Raw genomic sequence first — 13489 nt, forward strand, 5'->3', positions numbered from 1 at the left:
AATAGAGCCCAGAGAGTGAGCTGCTGTGGTGGGGGTTTGTGCTTCTTCTTGTCAATTTTCAAATGTACTGTTTTACAAAAAGCAGATAAAATAGTAAAACATGTTGCTGTGTTTGATTAAGACTCTGTTCCTGAACAGAAAAAATTGTTTTAGTGGTTAAATGTTAGCTTTGATTAGTTTCTGACTTCATTAAAGTCCAGTGTGCCAGCTCAAGTTTGAACTTAAAAATGTGAATTCAGTTCAGTTAATTTTTGTTTTGACAGATTTCTAAATTATCTATTTATCCATATTTTTTATTACAGGTAGATTAATAAATTTGCTAAGCAATGTATATGAAACTGCCAAAATGAGATGAAGTGATTGTTATCGTATATATTCTTTATAAATCAGTCATGTTGAAGGCCTCCATATGCCGTCAACACGTACACCTACACAGGTTATTTCACCTCCTGATTAGATGCTTTCTCAGGATCGCGTATGAGTTATGCATATTTTAATTAAGCTTATTTGTTAGATTTGTGTGTCAGTTCTACACATATTAATTTTAAATTACAAAGTATACTGAGCCAGTGTAAAATAAGCACATTTTACTCAATTAAATGTTACTAAAAAGAGATATGTAAAACCATGCAGGGCTCTGTTTGCTTCATTTGTGCATGCCTGGATTCATGCCCTGAAGCATAACGTTTTCTCACTCTAGAGGAACCGCCATGTTCTCGCTATTGAATGTTGTTTCAAATGTTTCTGAATTTAATAAGTCAGCATTTGATTATCATACATTTTAGCTTCTAGTGTGTCTCTTTTCATTTCAGTATGTGTTTTGACAGGAAAAACAGTAGTTTCAGCTGTGTGTTATAATGGTTTACATTTATTTCATGCTAAATCTGTATTTATAGTACAGGTTGTTATTTTAACTTGATGTGGTTCGTACATTTAATGTAATTCATTCTCTCTTCTTAGACTATAACTTGTGTTATATTGTGAATGCTACAGATTCAGTGCCTTATAGATTTACATTTATTGGTGTCTTAACTTGTAGACAGTCTCTAAGTATTACTTATAATAAATAAAAATCAAACTTTTGTAGATTATTTAGGTTTTCTGAAAGTAAAGGAGTAATGTAAAATTCTTATATCTCACATGTGAATATGCATAAGAATTAAACCATTTTGCTCAGTACAAAATTGTTTATAGTAAATAAAATGTTTTTACAATTTAAGTACAATCAACATGAGTTAATTAAATATTTTTAAACATTTAATAAATAAGTTGCCCAATTCAAGGTGGGGATGGGCTGGAGCCTATTTCAGCTGTCATGGATTTCTTTCGTGCAGTCAGACATCTTGCTTTCGTAAACTTTGACATTTTGCCACAGGCAAAACAGAGACAATGAAAACAAAGTTTGAAAGTCATTATAATTCATTATATATATATATATGTGTGTGTGTGTGTGTGTGTGTGTGTGTGTGTGTGTGTGTGTGTGTGTGTGTGTGTATGTATATATATATATTAGATACAACATGTGTGCTTGTATGAACTGTAGGGGTGCAGCTAAATATTGGTTTCATTATCAATAATTCTTTTTTTTCTTGTTTGAATGGTTACTCATTGATTAATGTAATAGTTTATTCAGGTCTGATTAATTCATTTAAACTGAGCACTTATGATTTTGTATGTTGTTTTTTAATTCTTCTTTTCCCCCTTGCTTAAAGTCGTTTGCCGTCTTAGATGCTTAGAAGCAAGAGGTGTTTATGCATTCAGTGGTTCAGAGGCTTTTTGGTGACCTCCTGTATTTTGCAGCGTATAGCAGGTCAGCCAACAACAGAAGTCTAATTAGCCAGATTATCTGAAAACACCTGTTTGGCTCACTGGGTCTCTGCTGCAGTCTGTACATACAGACTGTGTTTACAGTGGTCTTTACTTCCACTACTGTATGCTATGTAGGACACCTGGTATTTGACAGCATATCTGTGAGTTGTTTGCACTGAACAAATATCTTAGTCTAATGCAATCTGCCGTCTGCAAAGTGATAACAGCTATAGAGCCATAGAGAAGCTATAGAGAAGCTCTAGATACTGTAGACCAGGGGTGTCCAAACTTTTTTCACCGAGGGCCACATACATAAAAATATAGGAGGGGCTGGGCCACTTACTAGAAATTAGGTATATAACCTTAACTTTAGTGTATTAAAGTTAGAAAAATCACTTAAATGTGGTCGAATATGTTATATTGTTGAATATAATTAAAAATGACAAAACTGCCTTCATCACAGCTTTCCATAAATGGATCTTTATTGATTTATTCAGAAAAAGCTTTGGTAGCTCATTCTCAGAACAGCAGCCTCAAATTTCTTCTTAGACAGAAGATTTACAGAACAGAGAAAAAACAATAAAGGCTTGCCATGTCTTGCGATGAGTTGGGCGACCTCATAGCTGGCTATTGTAGCCTTTTCCTGGACCTTTTGAGCACGAAAAAAATACTGTTGCTGACCCCGCAGGAGAGCTACCCTTTGCTTTAATTTCTGCTCTCGCTCAGCACCAGTGTAAGATGCATAGGCCTGATGTTTGGTTTTATAATGATGTCGTACATTATACTCTTTCATAACTGCCACAGTTTCAGTGCAGATCAAACAGACACATTTCCCCTTGAATTCTTTGAAGAATTCACTCTCCCACTGTGTCTGAAATTTTCTGCATTCACTTTCTACCTTTCGCTTCTTTGGTTCTGCCATGTTTAGTAACTTGGGGGTAAATTTCTTCTGTGATTGTCCTTTTTGGTGGAGCAACTGCCTTGATCAACAGTAGCTCCCCCTGGTGTTAAAACTAAGAAGTGCAATACACTCAAGCAAAAGTTGAAGTGCGGGCCATATTCTATTCTATTTATAAAATTACTTGCGGGCCAATTAAAAATGGACCACGGCCGCAGTTGGCCCACGGGCCGGAGTTTGGACACCCCTGCTGTAGACATTATATAACCCACTGACCTGGAATAGTAATTTAATCCAGCATGGGCTTTGGATCTGAAACACTTTAATCTGCTCTTCATTAGTATATTTTGATCTCGCTGATAATTACTGACAGAGGTGAGAGGTCACGATCTAAGTGTGGGTTCTGGTTCCCCAAGCTGCCATCTTAATGTGACCTCTCAATTTACCATTACGTTGATAAAGGGTTCTTTCACCAGCGTGAATTGGCTGGGTTAATTTTTCCCTCACAGAACTAAATGGGAAGATTAGCTTAACAAATTACAACTGATGAATGACCCATTATGAAAATCAAGCATCTAGGGCGATGATTACAGGCTACTTTGCCTGCTCATATCCTTGTTATGTGGCCAGTCACTGAGCTGACCTTGTATTATATCTGAGAGCAGCATCGGCTTTAACATAACAGCATTACTTGTGAGGGAATAAAGCTGAATTTTACTCCCTTTCCGTGGATGTTTGTGCTTCCAAACAATGCTATGTTAACTTGACGGTTTATTTGTAATGTTTTAAACTTTTTAAATAGTCTTACCTTGACAATAAAACAAAGCGCTATTTGACACAATTATAAAAAAAACACAGGACCCATTTTACATGTATATCATTTATTCTGAATTTTCTAATAACTAATTAGTAAGTTCCCTGAAAAGGGCCTTTTTTTTACCAATTAAAATGGATTTTTAAAAAAGAACTGCTTAATTCATATTCATGCTAATATTTGTTAATTATTCATTTATTTATGCAAACTCCCACTGGCTTATTATGTGTTTTTTTCCACTCTCATTTTTTGCATGTTAAGTTCATCTTCTGTCTTACCAGCATTTAATTAGAAATAATTAACTGGAGAAAAAAACGCAACCGAACACTGTCTGAATGACATTAACTTTTATTTGCAATTAGAAGCCTTTTTTTTTGCAAAAAATGTCACAGGAAATTGTTTATAAAATTACAGACCTGTGATGGAAAACATTTCCAAATGCACCAACGGTTGCAATCATTGGCCTCATTAGAGGTGATCAGTGAAATCTGCTGATAAATGTCACATCCGTCCGGCTTAGTACAGTATGTCTAGACTTGTTTCTGAAATCACTCTCCTCCATTAGGATGTTTTCTTTTGGACAGTGGCTTGATCAGAGCAGATAATATGCCTGCAAGAGTCTTGTAACTATGGTGATGAGCCACTCATGAAATAATTTGCCTTTGCAATGTGTTATAAGTAACAGCATACAGATACTTCATTACAGTACTTAAGTAAAATACAGATACCTGAAAATTCTACTTGAGTATTTATCAGACAACTTTTCACTGTTATGCCCTAAATTTTAACGTATATATATCTACTTTCACCACCTTTCAATTTTTTTACAGGCTTGTTTTAACACATCTGAGATGAGTTATTATTTCATGTCAATGAGCAACTTCCAGATCTGAAACTAATTTTAACCTAAATAGATACAGCAATTACAAAGACAGTCCTGCTGGTGTATCCATCACTGGTGCTGATCATACACCATTAAATAGGCTAAATTCTACTACTCCTACAGAAGAGTAGCGAACATTAAGGGAGTAACATTTTTTAAGTGGCAGGTGATTTTAAATGCAATGTTCCCAACAGCTCAACAAACATCAGCAAACACACAAACTGTTTCTGTGCAGTTTGTCACACAGTGTGTCTGTGAGCTAAATGTGCAGCGGCTCTATTTCCCAGGGAGAGGAAAGGATGAGCGATAACTTCAGTCAGAGATGGAGGAATATGCAGAAAATACAGGACAGGAGAGGAAGAAGAGAGTTATATAAAAAGGTAAGGACTGCTCACTGACAATTAATAGATAGGAAATTTAAAGCTAATGGTGGTAACTGTGCTGACCTTTATACTAATGCCCTATGTTGGATCAGTACAGAGCAGCTGTGGTGTTCATGGTCATCATCAAGACTCACCACAGCTGCTTTATAGTAGCTTTATACCGTCTACAGGTTGGAAATGCGATAGTTCATGTAACATCTGCTTATATCATTTTGAATTCAGTTTTGTAAATCCACAAAGAGTAGAGGCACAGCTACAGATGGGACTTCAGAATTGGTTCTTGTAGAGTTCAGTTCTCAGTAGTTCAGTTCCTTCAAATTGTTAATCTGCTTGCTTTTAGATCCCACTTTTTATCGGTTCCAGTTGCACTAGCGCTACAATCAGTTCGTGAGCTGAGGAGGAAAATAGCGGCACAGTGTACAGCATGGAAATATACATGACTTTTTTTTATTGCACAAAAGGAAAAGAGCGTGATGGTAAAGTGCAAAGTTTGTTCAAGACAGAAACAATTGCATTATGCTGTGAACACAACTCAGGCTCTTTGCAAGCTTCTACACAGACTGCACGCTAACTTGACTGTGGTGCATGCTAACGCTAAGTTAGCCAAGAACAAAGAGTGATGATAAAGCTGAGTGAATACCAGACCCTGAACTTCTGTTATCTCAACAGGTAACAAAGCAGTCAGACTGCAGCCTCTGTTCATGTTTCTAAAGTAGAATCACTGTGGACATCGCTTTGAAGTCTCTTTGTGCTTGTTTTTATCTTTGCTTTGTGTTTTCTGCTTTGTGTTCACACCTAAATATGAAGAGAAAGATCATATGTGTGTCTTTAAATGGATTTGCCTCGTATGAGGGATTGTAGCCTATAGGTTTATATTGTTAAATGATAATAATAAGACAATGCTTTCAGGTCATTTTACAAAAAAACATGAAAGTAACGCAATGCGTAGTATAAAGAATGACTTTCTCCTGGGAGTAATTAAATAATTTACGGCATTACTTTTAATAAAAGCTTTATGTGCATATAATTACTTTTTTGAGCAGTGACCCCAACACCGATCACAACAAAGAGTTGAAATATCTCCAACATGCCCAAACACTGACCACGCAGCATGCTATTAATTTGCACAATGGCAATGTCTTTCATATGCTGCTTAGCATGGTGGTGACTCCAGGTGGTGAGCCAATGAGATCCTAATGAGAATCGATAAGAGAATTATTAAGGAATTGAATTGATAAGTGATTTCGATAATGAAATCGGAATTGCAAAATTCTTTTCAATCCCTAAGCACAACTCAGAAAATCTACCGAGGCTCACAATAGAACTTATTGTGAGTTACTTCTGAGTGAATCTTTTCACCACACTGCACTGCTACAACCTACCTGCCAAACTGCATTTTAACCCCCGACTATATTCATTTTCCTGTTTGGATGTGGAGGCAAAGCCAGTCATCTACAGTACAGGCAGCAGCAAATAGATTTTTGTGCTCTACATAATATTGAAGGTGAGAAATTTAGTAGAGTTTAAGTTAAAATAAAGATTGTATTCCTTAAATTAATAAGATTTTATTATAGAATGGAAACAAGTGGAGTTTGTACCAAAAGAGCTTTCTAGAAGTCCCATTTTTTACTTTTATGCTTTGAGTACATTTTAGAGTCTGTGCTTTTTTTACTTTTCCTTGAGTAAGGAAGTCAAATTAGTATTTTAAACACAAGTATCTGTATTTCTTCTTAGGTGAAGAATGTGTGTACTTTTGCCACCTCTGATTATTGGCACAAACACACAGAGAAAGTCCTTTTTTCAAGTGTATTAACTACACCTGCAGTGTCCACAGCAACACTGCCACTTTTGTTAAGAGACATTTAAGCTTTTTTTCTTTTTTTTTTTTTGGTAACTGAATGCTGCTCAGAAATATTGGCAGCCACTGGGTTTGTTTTGCTGGGCTTGTTGTCAAAATGTGCTTGGTCTTTACAGTCTTGTTTTTGTTCACCTAATACACAGAAAACAACACAGCCAGACAATCTCAGATGAAATGCAACCTGCCAATCACTACCCCCCCACTGCCCCGCTTCTGATACTTGCTGAAACCGGTGGACCTGTCTACACAAAGAACCTGCACTGTTTGTCCTCTTGTACCTGTCTGTTAATCTCTCTCTCTCGCTCCCAAAATATAAAGCTGTGGTGCCAAAAAAAGAGTGCATTGGAGAAACAGTCTAGCAATTAAAAATAATTGACCAAACACATCAAACTAACTTCATAAATGAAGCAAATATTCGGTAACAACTGAATTCAATTTAAATAATTTGCTTCATCAGTGGTAATAAAATGGCAATCAAACTGATTTATTAATAGACAAACTAAGATGAGGGTGCAGTTGTTGTATTTTTTGTTAATTATCTATTTTTTAGCTTCACTTCAATGAGTGCTGTTTGTCTCATATAATATATGATATGATATATCATTTAGGAGTCACCTGTACAACTGATTCATTGAGGAAAATATCTAATCTTTTAGCCTATCACATGGCAGCAAATTAGGCATGTAGATGTGATCAAGGCTTATAGAGAATGGTCCGAAAAAGAGAAAATATTCAGTTAGCAGCAGCTCTGTGTGAGAAAATATCATGGTGATGACTTTTTAAAAATCAATTTTTTACATCACAATAAATGTGGCCTCACTGTTTTGACCTAATAGAAAGGCAAAAGTAAGACAAAAAAAACCCACTTGCTACAAACATGCAGAAGAGCATCTCTGAACACACAACATTTTGAAGCAGGTGGGATACAGCAGCAGAAGACCACAGCATCTGCTGCTCCCAACAGCTTAAAAGAGGAAAGTGAGTCTGCACCTTTAGGATGTGGTTCATCATGGATGTTCAGCAGACAAATCTGAAGCAACTGTGTGATGCTACCATATCAATGTAGACCAAAATATCTAAGGATTATTTCCAGCACCTTGTTGAATCTGTGCCATGAACCGTTAAAGTAATTCTGAAGGCAAAAAGAGGCCCAACATAGTAGAAGAAAGTTGTACCTAATAATGTGACACATCAACGTATACCAGAAATACTGTAGGTATTCATACTTACCTTAAAGTGATACTTAAATAATCTTTTAAACATCCTTCTGGGGACTGAAGGTGCTGAACCATCAATCTCACATCACTTGGTATCTACTCCTGTCTCCTGCAGATGTCAATGCAGAAAACAGTAACATAAAATTCTCAGTCAGTCCTGAAGCATTTTCGACTTGTCCGTTATCTATGCTGTCACAGATGAAAACACACAAACACACACACATGCACACGAAAAGATTCATGTGGCATCTTGGGTGTGTCAGTGAGAAGCCTGGTGTGATAAAAAGTGTGAGGCGCTTATGCTGGAACATTTAGTGTAACCACACTACATGAGTTAGATGAGCAAACATGTCTATGAGTTTGAAAAGCACCACTTCAGTGTAACATCTCTGAACTATAATATAATATACGCTGTCCATTTCTTGTTCTCTATATACTTAAAGTATATAAAAGTATTTGTACACCTGCACTACTTTTGTTTTCCATGTTCTGTACTTTTGAACCTGCTTATTTTGACCATGTGCCACTTTAATGTAATTATAATTTTCAGTCTTCATCTGAAAAGTGATCATGTACCTGATCAAACTCATGTTTATCTGTATCATGCCTTCTTACATTGTCTCCTCTGTCTAAGTATTGTTTTCCTTCTTCCGGTTTGAGCATATTAACAAGGAACAAATCACTCGGATTTAGCCTCCCATAGTTTATTATGAATGTCTGGCTGTTAGTGCCTTCTGTGGTTTCGTCTGCTATATGAGCATCCCTCCTCAGGGTATCTGTTCTGTAAAACTGTGCTGTCAGGGGAGGACCTGGATTGATGTTGTCAGGAAGTCACCAGGCTTTCATGTTAATTCATCAGCTGGCAACGGTAGAGACCATGTGGTTTAGTGACTGTGGGTGTGAAGATTGTGTTGATGTACTGTACTGTACCACCAGTTATTATCATCGTTAAATACCTAGGGACGCTGTTGACACACAGTAAAAAAAAAAAAAAATTCCTGGAATGGAAATATTTTCTTTGGAATAATTTTTCCATTCTCAAATGATTGGCATTGCAAACTATAATGTTATAAGAGGAATTAGTAAAAAGAGTGGAGACAATAGTCATTTGCCTTTTCTGACAGCAGCAGTGCACTTATTCCTTAACTTTCTAAAGGCGAGCCTGTGCCAAGGGTCTTTTGGTGTGTTTAACCAGAGCCGTTGCTTTGTTTCCAAAGTCAAATAAAGCAGAAAGCTCAGCAGTGATCTGGGGAGTAAAGCTACAATTTGTTCTTGTGTTTCTGTGAGTGCATATCTAAATCAGAGTTTTAAACATAAGTATAATAACTTAAGGCTAGTTCAGTGAACATGTCAGAAGTTGGAGTTGAGTGGAGGTCAAGTAAAAAGTTTTTCCTGACCCAATTAGTTTTGCTGTGCTTCACATTTCTAATACAAACTACTGGGCAATGGTCGCTAACACTTAGGTCAAAGATACCAGAGGCAAAATATTTCTCTGGTCTTTCTGATAATATTGAATCATTTATTTTGACTTGGATGGTCCTTTAGATTTGAGTGAATGAGATGAGAATAAAAAAAATGTTTTGGTGAGGTGAGCTTGTCTAAATTGAGAATAATCGCCTCCTGATCAGCTAATGGTGTAATTATCTTGCACTAGTATTTTGGGCCTTAATAAGGGGCAGAAGGGGGCTTGTAGACACTGATTACTATAGCCAAATTACTGCGTCTAAATCAAATTTCAGAAAATAAATTAAAACTATTAAGGTACTGAGGCTGAAGTCAGAGAAGACTGTACACAAACACAAAAAGAAAAAAAGGGTAAATGCACTTTGCTTTCTCTAGAAGCACTTAAAGCATATATAGACTCAACCGCGGTGTTGCATCATGTGCAGGCGTATTCTCGCCACTCTTCTTAAAATACACACGCTGTCAGGAGTGAACTACATTTGAACTTAATTAGCATTAAAACCTGCAATTAGATAAGGTGCTGCCACTACAGAGTAAACTAATTTACAGGCGCGTACACAACTGAACGAGCAGCAACAGTCATTTGGATTCAAACGCAGTAACAGCAGTATTGACCACCTGGCTGTAGGACTGGACGAGCAGGAAGCCAGAGATTACTAGTAGTAATTTAGAGTGGAAACACTGTGCAATACCAGTAAAAGTCCCTGCAGCTTTCCCTGCAGCTTTCATGCTTATTCTCCTTGTAATAGTATCATTAATTTGTTCAGTTTTTGATTTATTATTCATATGTAGTTAAAACCGATAAACAGAAGGAGCCTGACAGGTGGGAGCCAAATATGACTTTACCAGTTCTTAATGTAGAAAATGTAAACATTCAGGTAAATTTGATGCCTAACTTTACATGCATGCATTGCATGACTAAAAATAGCTTTTAGTTAAAGCTTTTTTCTTTCTTTCCGCCTTCAGCATTTGTTTTATGAATAATGAATGAATTAAAAATGATTGCGTTACACTGAGAATCCAGTTCCAGGATCCCGATATAAATATGCATGCTGGCTCGCTGTCACAGACATCGTTAAAGAAATTTGTCACACCTGTGCTTTACCTACTGTGACAACTCTAAAGTCTGCAGTGAGAACGGTTTATTGGCTCAGCGTGTACAGTACTGTGCAAAAATCTCGAGCCACCTCTTATTTCTTTACATTTTGCGTCCAAGTAGCCAGACTTTCTTACAATTTCTATAACTTTTTGAACGTCTTTCAAAGTTTTTGTTTGGACACTGGCTGCTTTTACATTACTTTACCATGACTATTTTCAGAGGAATGTTTTGGTGGTTAAATCATTCAACAGTAAGCTAAGGCTCATTCAAGCATAAAAACTTCCTGTTGTGTCCTTAAGAAATATGAGGAAACTGGACAATGAGACAAGTGGAACAGTGTCTGAAAGTTTTCTATTTCCTGTTTCGTTTGAGATATATTTGGGCCTGCAGCTGATCCATCTGCTGTTCACTGAAGCCTTATAAGAAATAGTCTCAGTGGAAGTGGAGCTTCTTAAGGAAGGGAAACGGGGAGTTATGCCAAAATACACAATAACGAGACTGAAAAACAGTGGCAACAGGTCTTGTGGAGTGATGAATCAAAATATCAAATTTCTGGTAAGTCCTTTCTATAACCACAGAGGAGGTCAGGGGAGAGGTACAAGAGTGTTTGTCTACAGCCACCTGTAAAACACATTCCCAGCACAGCAAAAGCATACGTGGATAGAAAAACGAACAATGTAACACTATCAGTCATGGACTGACCTCCTCAGACCGCAGACCTCAACATTAATGAAACAGTGTGGGATCATCTCAACAGAGAACAAAAGGCAGCCAACATCCAAAGAAGAGCTTTGAATGTCCTTCAGTAAGCCTGGAGAACTATTCCTAAAGAAGGTTTTTTTTTGTCAGAAACACGGGGTACAATCTTTACATTACATCGAAATAAGCTGCCGTAGTGACGTCAGCCACAGTGACTTCGATAAACCCTTTGAGCGTGCTTGTTATATTTGTTACTGTCAGTCTTGCAGACATTATGTTTTGCTTTTCCAAACAACATGAGGCTGGTTACAAATATCTCTGGCAGACAATGGCATTTTAAATGTTAATGCCTGTTACTCATCAAACTACTCGGCACGGACACTGTTATTAAAATGTACAGACTTCCGAAGAACTTCCTTAAAACTTGCAGCAAATGATCTGGTAAATTTTTCATTTATAGAGTCAAAATGCAACAATTATTCTAGTTTGGTAAGCAGCACTGATTGCTTTGTATTTCACGGCACAGTGGCTTCAAATGTGGAGGATGCCTTTGCACAGTACTTTTCTTTTACGTCAGTTTAGGAACTGCATAAAATGCTCCCAAATATTCATATCAGTTTCTGGTTCTGGTCCTCAGTTAAAAAGAGTCTTACATATATATGAAATGCATTCTCGTATGAGCTAGGACAAATTTCTTAAGTGCTTTACGAAGATTTGAGCCTTGATCGTCTTTTGGGCAGGCAAAGAAATAATTGAGCCTTTTGGGCGGAGGAATGCTTCTTACTCCAGGCCCCTGAAAGTTGAACACTAGCCAATGTCTGAGAGCATTTATCATAGAGAAACCCTCTCCGAGTCACACTCAGTCACTCTGGGATTTTTGAGTCGAATCCTTCAATACATATTAGCTTACTCAGAATGAAATATGACATGCATCTATTGGACAGGAAGAAAAAGTGGTGTGATTGGGCACAGCGTGTCTCTTCTCGTTCACCACGAAGCTAGGCTATTCAAAGTGGTTATAATGACAGCCCAAACAGGCAGCCTTGTCTGGGAATAAAGATAAGGCAGACCAAGTGTGTGTGTGTGTGTGTTTGGGTACAAGGTGGGGTTGCATGGGAACAGACAGGAAGGCGACGAGGCAAGACAGATGGACAGTTGTGAGGGAAAGACACAGATGGAGGGAAAGAGAAGAGAGAGCGAGAGAGGGAGAGAGACTGCATAATAGCACAGAAACTGCTATGATTGCTCACTGCAGCATAATTTAAAGTATTGCTACCCATCACAGCTTATCTATTGCCCTTTCTCTTTCATTAAACTTTTCTATCATTTTCTCTCTGCTCGTCTCATTTCATAACCGACGGAATCAAATTTATTCTCGGAACACTTGCAAGGCAAGTGTCACATAATACACGCGGTAAAAGTGGCATCCAAAAAGGTCAAAATTACAGACCAATAAACAGAACAAATAGCGCTAATAAAAAGCACAATGCAAATCAGCCATTAAAACGGAAACAGGAAGCCACGCTTGCAGCTGCGTGCCACATCGAGCGGGGAGTGAAGCTGCGAGGTGAGCGAGGACGCTGCACGCTTAAAGATGCTGCAAGTGGAAAAGTCCACGTCATGCACGTGGGAGCCTTTTTTCGAGTTGTTGTGGTTGAGGGAGGAAATTGTGGAATGTGTATGAATGTTAAAGTAAACCAGATAATAGCCACACCCCCAGACAGAGGTGGAGATGGGCATGAAGGCTTTTTCACATTCAGATTGCAGTAGTTTGACATTTTTGAAAATACACCAGTGTTAACACTCATTCCCTTCTTCCCAGCTTTAATACCGAGGTTAGCTAACTGGCTGCCGCTTTTATATAAACAGCGACTCGGGGGACTACATGAAGGCGAGAGGTGTCGCTTGTAGTGTTGAACTCATCGTACCCGCTCGCTAAGCTCTGTGGGACTTTATTAAATCTTTCGGCTCCATGTTTTGCTGCTTTGGCTTCACACCTTACTGTTTCAGGTCACTCTTACTGTTTGTATGCCTCTTCTGTTGGGAGGTTCCTCTGGCAACAGTTTCGGTGAAAAAAAAAGTGTCATGGCTGTGCAAGCACTCTAATTCTCAACCTAGACAAAAAGTACTGGAAGTCTTTACAAAATCATAACAAAACCAGATGGAAAATATTAGTGTAGTTTCTAGATTCTGATTTCAAATCTACAAAAATTGTGCTGATATGGATTGATGTAGGTAAACACTGTGAATATATAACCATTACAGTTGCTCTGAGGTATTAAAGGTAAAAAGTATTTTTTAATGAAATATATTTTATGTAGTGGAAAAGGTAGTTATATATTCTTTTGTTTTAATAGCTCCATAG

Source organism: Simochromis diagramma, unplaced genomic scaffold, assembly GCF_900408965.1.
Source record: "Simochromis diagramma unplaced genomic scaffold, fSimDia1.1 OVJJ01000603.1, whole genome shotgun sequence".
Classification (NCBI taxonomy): domain Eukaryota; kingdom Metazoa; phylum Chordata; class Actinopteri; order Cichliformes; family Cichlidae; genus Simochromis; species Simochromis diagramma.